This window comes from Oncorhynchus nerka, linkage group LG7, assembly GCF_034236695.1.
Source record: "Oncorhynchus nerka isolate Pitt River linkage group LG7, Oner_Uvic_2.0, whole genome shotgun sequence".
Taxonomy (NCBI): domain Eukaryota; kingdom Metazoa; phylum Chordata; class Actinopteri; order Salmoniformes; family Salmonidae; genus Oncorhynchus; species Oncorhynchus nerka.
The window spans coordinates 93,373,256-93,388,375 of NC_088402.1; positions in this window are offsets into that span (position 1 = coordinate 93,373,256).

Here is a 15,120-nt window from a genome sequence, read left to right on the forward strand (position 1 = left end):
CACTTCTGATATTTTTACCTGCAGTGTAGGCAGTGAGCAAGCTCTTTGTGGTTTCTTGTTCTGGCAGTTAGCTTTGTTCTGCTAAACTATTCTCACTCAATCATTTATATCTATATGGTATGCAACGCTGGTTTCCTTTTATTTGCGATTGTTGTTTAGCTTATAGTACTTTGTTCTATATTCCACTTTGTCATTGTCTGTAGTTTCACTCAATGCTAGGGGGTTAAGAAATCATTTTAAGCGCAAAGCATCATTTTTATTTGCCAAAACCGCTTAAAACAGAATTTTTTATTTTCCCAAGAGTTCAGTTTAAAACAGACCCCCCCCCCCCCTCTCAAGAGTCTCATTCAGTTGCTACCGACGTCAACTTCTGGAGATCTCAGTGGGGTAATGCTGTATGGCTTGTGGAAGCCAAGATGGCGTCGCTGTGAGAGGGAGTGTTTTCTCGCTCTTCAAAGCAACATTGAGGGTTAGGTGGTTAACAGTCTAATATTGGCTATTAATGTTGAAAGAAACTAACTATAACTTGTTTTAGGGACATAGGATAAGTTTAGAGTTAGTCTGACAATCTTGATGGTTGTACAGTCGTCCCAAATAAAACTGTGAAGGACCTCGGCGTTACTCTGGACCCTGATCTGTCTTTTGACGAACATATCAAGACTGTTTCAAGGACAGCTTTTTTCCATTTACGTAACATTGCAAAAATCAGACACTTTCTGTCCCAAAATTATGCAGAAAAATTAATCTATGCTTCTGTTACTTCTAGGTTAGACTACTGCAATGCTCTACTTTCTGGCTACCCGGATAAAGCACTAAATAAACTTCAGTTAGTGCTGAATACAGCTGCTAGAATCCTGACTAGAACCAAAAAATGGATCATATTACTCCAGTTCTAGCCTCCCTACACTGGCTTCCTGTTAAGGCAAGGGCTGATTTCAAGGTTTTACTGATAACCTACAAAGCATTACATGGGCTTGCTCCTACCTATCTTGCCGATTTGGTCCTGCCGTACATACCTACACGTACGCTAAGGTCACAAGACGCAGGCCTCCTAATTGTCCCTAGAATTTCTAAGCAAACAGCTGGAGGCAGGGCTTTCTCCTATAGAGCTCCGTTTTATGGAATGGTCTGCCTACCCATGTCAGAGACGCAGATTCAGTCTCAACCTTTAAGTCTTTAAAGAAGACTCATCTCTTCAGTGGGTCATATGATTGAGTGTAGTCTGGCCCAGGAGTGTGAAGGTGACGGAAAGGCTCTGGAGCAACGAACCGCTCTTGCTGTCTCTGCCTGGCCGGTTCCCCTCTTTCCACTGGGATTCTCTGGCTCTAACCCTATTACAGGGGCTGAGTCACTGGCTTACTGGGGCTCTCTCATGCCGTCCCTAGGAGGGGTGCGTCACTTGAGTGGGTTGAGTCACTGACGTGATCTACTTGTCTGGGTTTTTCCTAGCCACCGTGCTTCTACACCTGCATTGCTTGCTGTTTGGGGTTTCAGGCTGGGTTTCTGTACAGCACTTTGAGATATCAGCTGATGTAAGAAGGGCTATATAAATACATTTGATTTGATTTGAGTTTTTGACAAGTTGAATGGGAAGAACACGACAGAAAGACAATAGTAGATGAAATATCCAAGTCTCACAGAAGACGGCAGACATGCTAGCTAGCCACAACGCGAACCAGAGCAGCATGGGCACACAAGAAGCCGCAAACTCAAAGCAAGAGAAAGAACAAAAGCTGACCTGGATGAAATCCTTGTAACCTCTTTACCTCAGACGCCAAGTAAAAATCCACCGGTGAAAAAAGTAAAAGACGACATTTCAATGATCTTTTCTCTGCAATCCAGTCCCTGTCTACTAAACAAGACGCTCTCCAAAGAGAGCCGAAGAAACATCAAAGAAGATCGATCATTTGTCAGAAACTGTTAGTCAGCTACACTAAATTGTGAGCGAGTGTCATGCCCTGACCTGAGATATCTCTGTTTTGTTTAGGTCAAGGTGTGACTAGGGTGGGTACGCTAGTTTTCTATTGTCTAGGGGTTTTGTATGTCTAGGGTTTTTGTATGTCTAGGTTTTTGTATGTCTAGGGTTTTTGTATATCTATTTTTTTTGTGTATGTCTAGGGTTTTGTATGTCTAGGGTTTTTGTATATCTATTTTTTTTGTATGTCTAGGGTTTTTGTATGTCTAGGGTTTTTGTATGTCTAGAGTTTTTGTATGTCTAGGGTTTTTGTATGTTTAGGGGTTTTTGTAATTCTATGTTTGCCTGAATTGGTTCCCAATCAGAGACAGCTGTTTATCGTTATCTCTGATTGGGGATCTTATTTAGGTAGCCATTTTCCTTTGGTGTTGGTGGGATCTTGTTCTATGTTTAGTTGCCTGTCAGCACTATTTGTATAGCGTCACGGTGCTGGTTTGTTTTTGTTTAGCTGAGATTCGGGTTTTATTAAAAACATGTGGAACTCTACTCACGCTGCGCCTTGGTCTCAATCTTTACAACGAACGTGACAGCGAGAACATGGAAAATAAATTCCTACATTTACATTTACATTTAAGTCATTTAGCAGACGCTCTTATCCAGAGCGACTTACAACCAGTGGAACAGTAGTGCATCTAAATCTTTTAAGGGGGGTGAGAGGGATTACTTCATCCTATCCTAGGTATTCCTTAAAGAGGTGGGGTTTCAGGTGTCTCCGGAAGGTGGTGATTGACTCCGCTGTCCTGGCGTCGTGAGGGAGTTTGTTCCACCATTGGGGGGCCAGAGCAGCGAACAGTTTTGACTGGGCTGAGCGGGAACTGTACTTCCTCAGTGGTAGGGAGGCGAGCAGGCCAGAGGTGGATGAACGCAGTGCCCTTGTTTGGGTGTAGGGCCTGATCAGAGCCTGGAGGTACTGAGGTGCCGTTCCCCTCACAGCTCCGTAGGCAAGCACCATGGTCTTGTAGCGGATGCGAGCTTCAACTGGAAGCCAGTGGAGAGAGCGGAGGAGCGGGGTGACGTGAGAGAACTTGGGAAGGTTGAACACCAGACGGGCTGCAGCATTCTGGATGAGTTGTAGGGGTTTAATGGCACAGGCAGGGAGCCCAGCCAACAGCGAGTTGCAGTAATCCAGACGGGAGATGACAAGTGCCTGGATTAGGACCTGCGCCGCTTCCTGTGTGAGGCAGGGTCGTACTCTGCGGATGTTGTAGAGAATGAACCTACAGGAACGGGCCACCGCCTTGATGTTAGTTGAGAACGACAGGGTGTTGTCCAGGATCACGCCAAGGTTTTTAGCGCTCTGGGAGGAGGACACAATGGAGTTGTCAACCGTGATGGCGAGATCATGGAACGGGCAGTCCTTCCCCAGGAGGAAGAGCAGCTCCGTCTTGCCGAGGTTCAGCTTGAGGTGGTGATCCGTCATCCACACTGATATGTCTGCCAGACATGCAGAGATGCGATTCGCCTCCTAGAGAATGAGTTGAAGAAAATGCAATCCCAAAATAATGAGCCGTGTGAGAATGTAGCTTAACTTCAAAGGTACTCTCGCAGGAGGTGGAATCTGAAACTCCAAGGTGTACAAGAGGCAGAGGGAGAGAGGATATTAGAGAAGTAGTCATTAATATCCTGGGAAATGTGGCACCGTGCATCAAAGACAGGCTAAGAGACGTGATTGATGTGGTACATCGACTTGGGAAACGAAGATCTGATGGAGCCCGTCGCAATGTCATCTTGCACTTATATGCGTCATTACAGGGACATCGTCTGGAGATAATGGCCAAGGGGAACAAGTTTCTGGACGGCATCAAAGAAGCTCTGATACCGCAGGATCAGACTGCCAGGGAGACACTGTGGCCGCTTATACAGAAGGCGCGACAAGAGGGAAAGAAAGCTGGGTTCAAGGGTCCACACGCGTTTATCGAAGAATGATTACTGGATAACTCTGTTGACATGAACCAAACTGGAACTGTGAGTACTACCATGAGTACAGTTAATGTACTGCCAATTATACCTGTACCGTTCGAACTACAACTGATGAACACTTGCCAACTAAAAAAAAGGTGGTAAATAGATTTGTTATACTGTTAACCACCACTACCTAAGCTGAGCGTAGTTTTCCGTCGGAGTAATCCTCTCAAGGTTCACTGTTTGTTTATTGTTCACATTACTACTTCTATTATCTGATTTGTGTTCTTTGTCTTTCAACTCACTCAATATCCCCAGTCTGAATGCTAGGGGTTTGAGAAATCCTACAAAAAAAGAAGGCTTTCTTTTTATATTGTAAACGCAGTAACGCAAATTTTGTCCTTTTTCAGGAAACTCGTTCTGGGGAAAGCGATTTGACATTTTTGGAAAGCACAATGGGGAGATGTGGCCTGTTTCAGTCATGGGTCAAACCATTCTGCTGGTGTGTTGACACTTATTCACAAGTTTAAAGGTGACGTTCTAGAATCCACGTCTTCACAGTTTTTAAAGGTGACGTTCTAGAATCCACATCGTCACAGTTTAAAGGTGACGTTCTAGAATCCACATCTTCACAGTTTTTAAAGGTGACGTTCTAGAATCCACATCGTCAGTCACAGTTTAAAGGTGACGTTCTAGAATCCACATCGTCACAGTTTAAAGGTGACGTTCTAGAATCCACATTTTCACAGTTTAAAGGTGAATTTCTAGAATCCACATTTTCACAGTTTAAAGGTGACGTTCTAGAATCCACATCGTCACAGTTTAAAGGTGACGTTCTAGAATCCACATCTTCACAGTTTTTAAAGGTGACGTTCTAGAATCCACATCGTCACAGTTTTTAAAGGTGACGTTCTAGAACCCACATCGTCACAGTTTTTAAAGGTGACGTTCTAGAATCCACATCTTCACAGTTTTTAAAGGTGACGTTCTAGAATCCACATCGTCACAGTTTAAAGGTGACGTTCTAGAATCCACATCGTCACAGTTTAAAGGTGACGTTCTAGAACCCACATCTTCACAAGACTGCAGATGGGGTCATAGTAACTGTTAAACCTGACAATGCTATTTTCATCATCTAATGTATACGGACATAACGCACAGGCTCCTAATAAGACCCTTTTTACCAGTGAAGTACAGGATTTACGCAACAAATACTCTGAGGCTTTTCTAATTATTTCAGGGGATTTTAATGAAACACCTGATGAATCTGCTGATCGTTTTCCTCCTAGAACGAGTCAAAGTAGTAATATTAGGCCAATTGTGCGTCGCCCCACGGACCTCCCGGTCGCAGCCGATTACGACAGAGTCTCTGGTGGCACAGCTGGCGCTGCAGTACAGCGCCCTTAGCCACTGCGCCACCCAGGAGGCCCGTTGGCTCCCTTTTCTGATCATCACTTGATTTTCCTGAGTTTACAAGCTACTAAAAAAATCAAAAGGTACTCGAGGATAATTGGAAAAAATAAACAACTCACTTCTTAAAGATTCTCATTGAAAACATCAAATCGTTAGCTAAAGATATTTTTGCAAGAAAAGACTTGGGTCATGGAAGTAAGATGGGAATTTTTCAAATTATACAGTCAGAGTGGTAGCCATTAAAGGTGCCAAAGAGCTGATTAACTTAAAGAACAATAGAGAAAAGGACATGATGAGCAAGCTTGACAGTTTTCTAAAGAAAGATAATCTATCTGAAGAAGAGGAGTCTGTGTTCAAGTCTTTACAACTAGTATTAGAACAGCTTTACAGCTTTACAGATCTTGGAAAGGGCGCCTTTGTAAGATCAAGAGCAAAATGTATTGAAGAGGGGGAAAGAAACACTAGTTACTTTTTTTTTTTTGCACTTGAAAAGAGAAACTACAAAAAGAAAATCTATAACTGCACTCAAAATGAACGATGTTTTATGCAAAGATCCCATTTCAATATCATCATTTGTCAATTCCTTTTATGAAAACCTTTACAGCTCTCAATTTCAGGAAGACGGTTGTCAAAGCTACATTTGCCACATTCATAATTATGTCCCTGTAATTGAGGATGATTTCCACTCAGTTTGTGATTCACCTGTTTCAATTGAAGAAATTAGAGAGGCTCTGAATTCAATGAAAAACGGGAAATCACCTGGCCCTGATGGCCTGGCAGTTGTATTCTATAGACAGTTCTGGGAGTTACTGGAAGACCAGGGAAACACCTGGCCCTGATGGCCTGGCAGTTGTATTCTATAGACAGTTCTGGGAGTTACTGGAAGACCAGGGAAACACCTGGCCCTGATGGCCTGGCAGTTGTATTCTATAGACAGTTCTGGGAGTTACTGGAAGACCAGGGAAACACCTGGCCCTGATGGCCTGGCAGTTGTATTCTATAGACAGTTCTGGGAGTTACTGGAAGACCAGGGAAACACCTGGCCCTGATGGCCTGGCAGTTGTATTCTATAGACAGTTCTGGGAGTTACTGGAAGACCAGGGAAACACCTGGCCCTGATGGCCTGGCAGTTGTATTCTATAGACAGTTCTGGGAGTTACTGGAAGACCAGGGAAACACCTGGCCCTGATGGCCTGGCAGTTGTATTCTATAGACAGTTCTGGGAGTTACTGGAAGACCAGGGAAACACCTGGCCCTGATGGCCTGGCAGTTGTATTCTATAGACAGTTCTGGGAGTTACTGGAAGACCAGGGAAACACCTGGCCCTGATGGCCTGGCAGTTGTATTCTATAGACAGTTCTGGGAGTTACTGGAAGACCAGGGAAACACCTGGCCCTGATGGCCTGGCAGTTGTATTCTATAGACAGTTCTGGGAGTTACTGGAAGACCAGGGAAACACCTGGCCCTGATGGCCTGGCAGTTGTATTCTATAGACAGTTCTGGGAGTTACTGGAAGACCAGGGAAACACCTGGCCCTGATGGCCTGGCAGTTGTATTCTATAGACAGTTCTGGGAGTTACTGGAAGACCAGGAAACAGGGCCTCATTTCATTGATTCCGAAGCCTGATAAAGACCCTTGTCTCATTGACAATTGAAGACCAATTACTTTATTAAATATTGATAACAAATCGATTGCTCTGGTTTATGTCAAACTATTAAAGAAAGGAATAGATACCATTATAAATTAGACTCAAACAGGATTTATGAAGGGCCGTCACATCAGCTCTAACATTCGCTTAGTCTTGGACCTTATAGATGAATTCAGATGCAATTGACTCAGTTGTCCTATTTCTGGACTTCTGTAAAGCCTTTGACACAATTCAACATGAATTTCTCTTCAGGTCTGTTAAACTTTTGTGATTCGTTGTTAATTTTATCAAATTAATTAGCATGTTTTACAAAGATGTATAAATAGTTCTGTATTACTAAACCTTAATACTTCCAAAAGGTTTAGTATCAACAGAAGTGTACGACAGGGATGCCCAATTTCACCTTTTTTATTCATTTTGGTTGTGGAACTTCTATCTCTAGATATTCTGAATAATGCAAATTTGTATTGCTTAACCATTTTTAACAAAGAAATCAACATTTCCCAACTGGCTTATGATACTACTATTTTCTTAAGAGACAAAGACCAGGTCTCCCGTAATGCTATAACTCCATTTTATATTGCATCAGGAATAAATCTTGAATATTTCTAAATGTGAAATTTTATGTTTATTTGACTCTGATGATAAAGAAATTGAAAATATTCCTGTAAAGGACTGTGTTAAATATTTAGGAATTCATCTGTCAAAAAACACCGTAGACAGACAACATTTTGAATTTCTCTCCTAAAATTAAGAAAACCAAAAAATATATTTAAATATCGGCGACAGAGATCTTTCTATACTTGGGAGAGTACTTCTGTCCAAGGCAGAGGTCTCGTTTTGTGTACTGCTCATTATCTTTGTGTGTAAATCCTGCTACTTGTAAAAGAGATCAACAAGACCTTTTCTTGACTTCATCTGGAAAAATAAGTCTCAAACTAAAGAATTCAGTCCTTTCTAATAAAAGAGATGAAGGAGGAGGTCTGGAAGTGTTGGATGCTTGTTGACATAAATAACACTTTCAAGATCAACCGGTTGAAAAGATGTTTGATCAATACTGATTCAATATGGTATTTCATTCCAAATCATGTGTTTAATAAGTCTTCAATTTTTACTGAAATGTAATTATATTCCTGAAAGATCACCCGCTTAAATCGGCTAGGTTTCACCATCAAGCTTTAATGGCCTGGAAAATATGTTTCCTGCACAATTTTTCCCCACATAAAGCTCTCTTGTGGAATAACTCAGACATAACTGAAAGGAATCAGTCCTTGTTCTGCCCCAGCTGGCATGAGAGGAATATTGACTTTGTTCTTGAGGTTTTTGACAACAAGGGTAATATTCTCACATATGAACAATTTATAACATTCAAAGAGTTCCCGACATCTTTCAGAGAGTTTATTTCTGTGGTCTAACTACCCTAATGAAAACTCATCTTAGCTTTGGTAATGATCACAAAGTACTCAGGTTGGAAGGGAGATCTTGATGTAATAAAATTCTTCATTCACAAAACCATCTTACGCTGAGAGGAACATTTTTCTTGAACATGATTATTCCTGACATTGTCTGGAAAAATGCCTGGTTAAGACCTTACAAATACCGTATACCAAACTAAGTTAAGGAAGTGTACTTTAAAATGTTACATGCGATATATCCATGTAATTCTATGATGTCCACATTTGTGGCTATTGATGATATGGGGCGGCAGGGTAGCCTAGTGGTTAAGAGCGTTGGACTAGTAGCCGAAAGTTTGCAAGTTCAAACCCCCGAGCTGACAAGGTACAAATCTGTCGTTCTACCCCTGAACAGGCAGTTAACCCACTGTTCCTAGGCCGTCATTGAAATTAAGAATGTGTTCTTAACTGACTTGCCTGGTTAAATAAAGGTAAAATAAAAAATATATATATATATCTGCTTTTTCTGTGAAAAAGGTGAAAATCTGTCTCACTTGTTCTTTGAACGTAAATTTGTCCGAATTTCGGGAAAACCTTGCTAAATACTTATTTACCATTATGAACACTGCCCATGTTCTTGACATGAAAGATATGTTACTATTGCAATGATAACAAAACCATTGAAATGATTGTGAATTCTTTTATTATTGTTGCCAAATACTTTATACACAAACAAAATGTCCAAAATTCTATACCAACATTACATTTTTTTTCGATTGAATTTAACAATTTTATTAAAACATTAACCCTAGTGAACAATAACAAGAATAACATTTTCCTAAATCATGACAATAAGATTTTTTTCAGAGTGATTACTGGTGCGGCAGCGTAGCCTAGTGGTTAGAGCGTTGGACTAGTAACCGGAAGGTAGCCTAGTGGTTAGAGTGTAGAGGCGACAGGGTAGCCTAGTGGTTAGAGTGTAGAGGCGGCAGGGTAGCCTAGTGGTTAGAGTGTAGAGGCGGCAGGTAGCCTAGTGGTTAGAGTGTAGGGGAGGCAGGTAGCCTAGTGGTTAGAGTGTAGAGGCGGCAGGTAGCCTAGTGGTTAGAGTGTAGGGGAGGCAGGTAGCCTAGTGGTTAGAGTGTAGGGGAGGCAGGTAGCCTAGTGGTTAGAGTGTAGAGGCGGCAGGGTAGCCTAGTGGTTAGAGCGTAGGGGCGGCAGGTAGCCTAGTGGTTAGAGCGTAGGGGCGGCAGGGTAGCCTAGTGGTTAGAGTGTAGGGGCGGCAGGTAGCCTAGTGGTTAGAGTGGAGGGGCGGCAGGTAGCCTAGTGGTTAGAGTGTAGAGGAGGCAGGTAGCATAGTGGTTAGAGTGTAGAGGTGGCAGGGTAGCCTAGTGGTTAGAGTGTAGGGGCGGCAGGTAGCCTAGTGGTTAGAGTGGAGGGGCGGCAGGGTAGCCTAGTGGTTAGAGCGTAGGGGCGGCAGGTAGCCTAGTGGTTAGAGCGTAGGGGTGGCAGGGTAGCCTAGTGGTTAGAGTGTAGAGGCGGCAGGGTAGCCTAGTGGTTAGAGTGTAGGGGAGGCAGGTAGCCTAGTGGTTAGAGTGTAGAGGCGGCAGGTAGCCTAGTGGTTAGAGTGTAGGGGAGGCAGGTAGCCTAGTGGTTAGAGTGTAGAGGCGGCAGGGTAGCCTAGTGGTTAGAGCGTAGGGGCGGCAGGTAGCCTAGTGGTTAGAGCGTAGGGGCGGCAGGGTAGCCTAGTGGTTAGAGTGTAGGGGCGGCAGGTAGCCTAGTGGTTAGAGTGGAGGGGCGGCAGGTAGCCTAGTGGTTAGAGTGTAGAGGAGGCAGGTAGCATAGTGGTTAGAGTGTAGAGGTGGCAGGGTAGCCTAGTGGTTAGAGTGTAGGGGCGGCAGGTAGCCTAGTGGTTAGAGCGTAGGGGCGGCAGGTAGCCTAGTGGTTAGAGCGTAGGGGCGGCAGGGTAGCCTAGTGGTTAGAGCGTAGGGGCGGCAGGTAGCCTAGTGGTTAGAGTGTAGAGGAGGCAGGTAGCCTAGTGGTTAGAGTGTAGAGGTGGCAGGTAGCCTAGTGGTTAGAGTGTTGAGGAGGCAGGTAGCCTAGTGGTTAGAGTGTAGAGGAGGCAGGTAGCCTAGTGGTTAGAGTGTAGAGGAGGCAGGTAGCCTAGTGGTTAGAGTGTAGAGGTGGCAGGTAGCCTAGTGGTTAGAGTGTAGGGGCGGCAGGTAGCCTAGTGGTTAGAGTGTAGAGGCGGCAGGTAGCCTAGTGGTTAGAGTGTTGAGGCGGCAGGTAGCCTAGTGGTTAGAGTGTAGGGACGGCAGGTAGCCTAGTGGTTAGAGTGTAGAGGTGGCAGGGTAGCCTAGTGGTTAGAGTGTAGGGGCGGCAGGTAGCCTAGTGGTTAGAGTGTAGGGGAGGCAGGGTAGCCTAGTGGTTAGAGTGTAGAGGCGGCAGGGTAGCCTAGTGGTTAGAGTGTAGAGGAGGCAGGGTAGCCTAGTGGTTAGAGTGTAGGGGAGGCAGGGTAGCCTAGTGGTTAGAGTGTAGGGGAGGCAGGGTAGCCTAGTGGTTAGAGTGTAGGGGCGGCAGGTAGCCTAGTGGTTAGAGTGTAGGGGCGGCAGGTAGCCTAGTGGTTAGAGTGTAGGGGCGGCAGGTAGCCTAGTGGTTAGAGTGTAGGGGTGGTAGGTAGCCTAGTGGTTAGAGTGTAGAGGAGGCAGGTAGCCTAGTGGTTAGAGTGTAGAGGTGGCAGGTAGCCTAGTGGTTAGAGTGTTGAGGAGGCAGGTAGCCTAGTGGTTAGAGTGTAGAGGAGGCAGGTAGCCTAGTGGTTAGAGTGTAGAGGAGGCAGGTAGCCTAGTGGTTAGAGTGTAGAGGCGGCAGGTAGCCTAGTGGTTAGAGTGTAGGGGCGGCAGGTAGCCTAGTGGTTAGAGTGTAGAGGCGGCAGGTAGCCTAGTGGTTAGAGTGTTGAGGCGGCAGGTAGCCTAGTGGTTAGAGTGTAGGGACGGCAGGTAGCCTAGTGGTTAGAGTGTAGAGGTGGCAGGGTAGCCTAGTGGTTAGAGTGTAGGGGCGGCAGGTAGCCTAGTGGTTAGAGTGTAGGGGAGGCAGGGTAGCCTAGTGGTTAGAGTGTAGAGGCGGCAGGGTAGCCTAGTGGTTAGAGTGTAGAGGAGGCAGGGTAGCCTAGTGGTTAGAGTGTAGGGGAGGCAGGGTAGCCTAGTGGTTAGAGTGTAGGGGAGGCAGGGTAGCCTAGTGGTTAGAGTGTAGGGGCGGCAGGTAGCCTAGTGGTTAGAGTGTAGGGGCGGCAGGTAGCCTAGTGGTTAGAGTGTAGGGACGGCAGGTAGCCTAGTGGTTAGAGTGTAGAGGTGGTAGGTAGCCTAGTGGTTAGAGTGTAGGGGAGGCAGGGTAGCCTAGTGGTTAGAGCGTTGGACTAGTAACCGGAAGAGTTGCGAGTTCAAATCCCTGAGCCGACAAGGTACAAATCTGTCGTTCTGCCCCTGAACAGGCAGTTAACCCCACTGTTCCTAGGCCGTCATTGAAAAATAAGAATTTGTTCTTAACTGACTTGCCTAGTTCAATAAAGGTAAAATAAATAAAATAACAATTGCACTAGAATTGTTTATTTTTTTCTATTTCTTTTGTTTATTTTAGTATTTTCTCGTTAATACCTGCGTTCCGTTTTTGTACGATGTAACAATGTAAATTATTGATCTGTATTTAAAAAAATAAAAATGTACGTCTCTCTCATGGTTCTGAACACTCTGCTGGAGTTACCACTAAAGAATCATTTCAATTGAAGTAATTTGCACCCTTTTGGTCACTTTCTGTGTGTCGTCGTCAACTGTATCATCATCATCATCATCATCATCATTATTACCAACATTTATGGTTACAATTCCAAACTTGAAAATGATCCCTTACTTGAATATTTAGAAAAGCGTTTTCTCCGTTGGCTAACCAAGTTCCCGAATGCTTTACTTACAGTAGGTCGGGGATTTTAATATTTCTCAGAATAATTTTATTGATAGATGGCCTCCGGGACAGTCCACTTCTATGAGTACAAGTTTGAGGCAGTTTATGGATAGGTTTGATATTATAGATATTTGGAGAGTAAAGTTTCCTAATGACGAGTCTTTCACTTGGAGTCATAAGACCCACTCCAGACAATCACCACAGATCTTTGGTTGGTGTCGAAATGTTTTGATTAACAGGCTATTTCTGTTAACATCCTGGTCACTCCCCTTTCTGACCATAGAGCTGTTTATACTGACATTACACTGTTTATCTCTGATAATGGCCCTTACTGATCATAGAGCTGTTTATACTGACATTACACTGTTTATCTCTGATAATGGCCCTTACTGATCATAGAGCTGTTTATACTGACATTACACTGTTTATCTCTGATAATGGCCCTTACTGATCATAGAGCTGTTTATACTGACATTACACTGTGTATCTCTGATAATGGCCCTTACTGATCATAGAGCTGTTTATACTGACATTACACTGTGTATCTCTGATAATGGCCCTTACTGATCATAGAGCTGTTTATACTGACATTACACTGTTTATCTCTGATAATGGCCCTTACTGATCATAGAGCTGTTTATACTGACATTACACTGTTTATCTCTGATAATGGCCCTGGCACAGCAACCTATTGGAAGCTTAATAGCTCTATATTAAAACATGAGTTGGTCAAGATGGAGATAATTTAATTACCACACTTTTGGAACAGTAATAACTGGGAGCTTTTTTTAAATATGAGGTTGGAAAATATTTAAGAAAATATGGGAGTATTCTTGCCGAGGAGAACTGAAGAAGAAAGTGTAATTACAAAGATCACCTGTCTTGTTCAAAAGCTTGTTGAAGTGTCTCAGAAGAGGACAAATATGTTCTGTTTGAGCTACAACACAAGTTGGATGATGTGTATAAACTGAAAGCAGAAGGGAGCCTTTGTCAGATTTAGGAAGAAGTGACTAGAGGAGGGTGAACAAAATTCTTCTTTTTTTTTTTTCAGGTTAGAAAAATACAACTAAAAATACAATTCAACAATTAAATATTAGTGGTCTCATCACAGATGATCCCAAATTAATCTCTAACTTTAGTTGCAACTTCTACAGGAATTTATATAGTTGTAAGTATTGTGAGGTTTCCTCAACTCTGTTTTTTTGACTCTCTGGGGGATGTGAAATCAATTGGGGAGGCTGAGAGGGAACAGTGTGATGAAACCCTGTTATAGTTGAACACATCATTTATTCTATTGATAAGCTTCAAAATAATACGTCTCCTGGGACTGATGGTGTATCTGCTGAGTTTAACACAACTGTTTACAGAACAGTTAGTCCCTTTTCTGTTGGAGGTCTCCTGGGACTGATGGTGGATCTGCTGAGTTTAACACAACTGTTTACAGAACAGTTAGTCCCTTTTCTGTTGGAGGTCTCCTGGGACTGATGGTGGATCTGCTGAGTTTTACACAACTGTTTACAGAACAGTTAGTCCCTTTTCTGTTGGAGGTCTCCTGGGACTGATGGTGTATCTGCTGAGTTTTACACAACTGTTTACAGAACAGTTAGTCCCTTTTCTGTTGGAGGTCTCCTGGGACTGATGGTGGATCTGCTGAGTTTTACACAACTGTTTACAGAACAGTTAGTCCCTTTTCTGTTGGAGGTCTCCTGGGACTGATGGTGGATCTGCTGAGTTTTACACAACTGTTTACAGAACAGTTAGTCCCTTTTCTGTTGGAGGTCTCCTGGGACTGATGGTGTATCTGCTGAGTTTTACACAACTGTTTACAGAACAGTTAGTCCCTTTTCTGTTGGAGGTCTCCTGGGACTGATGGTGTATCTGCTGAGTTTTACACAACTGTTTACAGAACAGTTAGTCCCTTTTCTGTTGGAGGTCTCCTGGGACTGATGGTGGATCTGCTGAGTTTAACACAACTGTTTACAGAACAGTTAGTCCCTTTTCTGTTGGAGGTCTCCTGGGACTGATGGTGGATCTGCTGAGTTTTACACAACTGTTTACAGAACAGTTAGTCCCTTTTCTGTTGGAGGTCTCCTGGGACTGATGGTGTATCTGCTGAGTTTAACACAACTGTTTACAGAACAGTTAGTCCCTTTTCTGTTGGAGGTCTCCTGGGACTGATGGTGTATCTGCTGAGTTTAACACAACTGTTTACAGAACAGTTAGTCCCTTTTCTGTTGGAGGTCTCCTGGGACTGATGGTGTATCTGCTGAGTTTTACACAACTGTTTACAGAACAGTTAGTCCCTTTTCTGTTGGAGGTCTCCTGGGACTGATGGTGGATCTGCTGAGTTTTACACAACTGTTTACAGAACAGTTAGTCCCTTTCTGTTGGAGGTCTCCTGGGACTGATGGTGGATCTGCTGAGTTTTACACAACTGTTTACAGAACAGTTAGTCCCTTTTCTGTTGGAGGTCTCCTGGGACTGATGGTGGATCTGCTGAGTTTTACACAACTGTTTACAGAACAGTTAGTCCCTTTTCTGTTGGAGGTCTCCTGGGACTGATGGTGGATCTGCTGAGTTTAACACAACTGTTTACAGAACAGTTAGTCCCTTTTCTGTTGGAGGTCTCCTGGGACTGATGGTGTATCTGCTGAGTTTAACACAACTGTTTACAGAACAGTTAGTCCCTTTTCTGTTGGAGGTCTCCTGGGACTGATGGTGTATCTGCTGAGTTTAACACAACTGTTTACAGAACAGTTAGTCCCTTTTCTGTTGGAGGTCTCCTGGGACTGATGGTGTATCTGCTGAGTTTAACACAACTGTTTACAGAACAGTT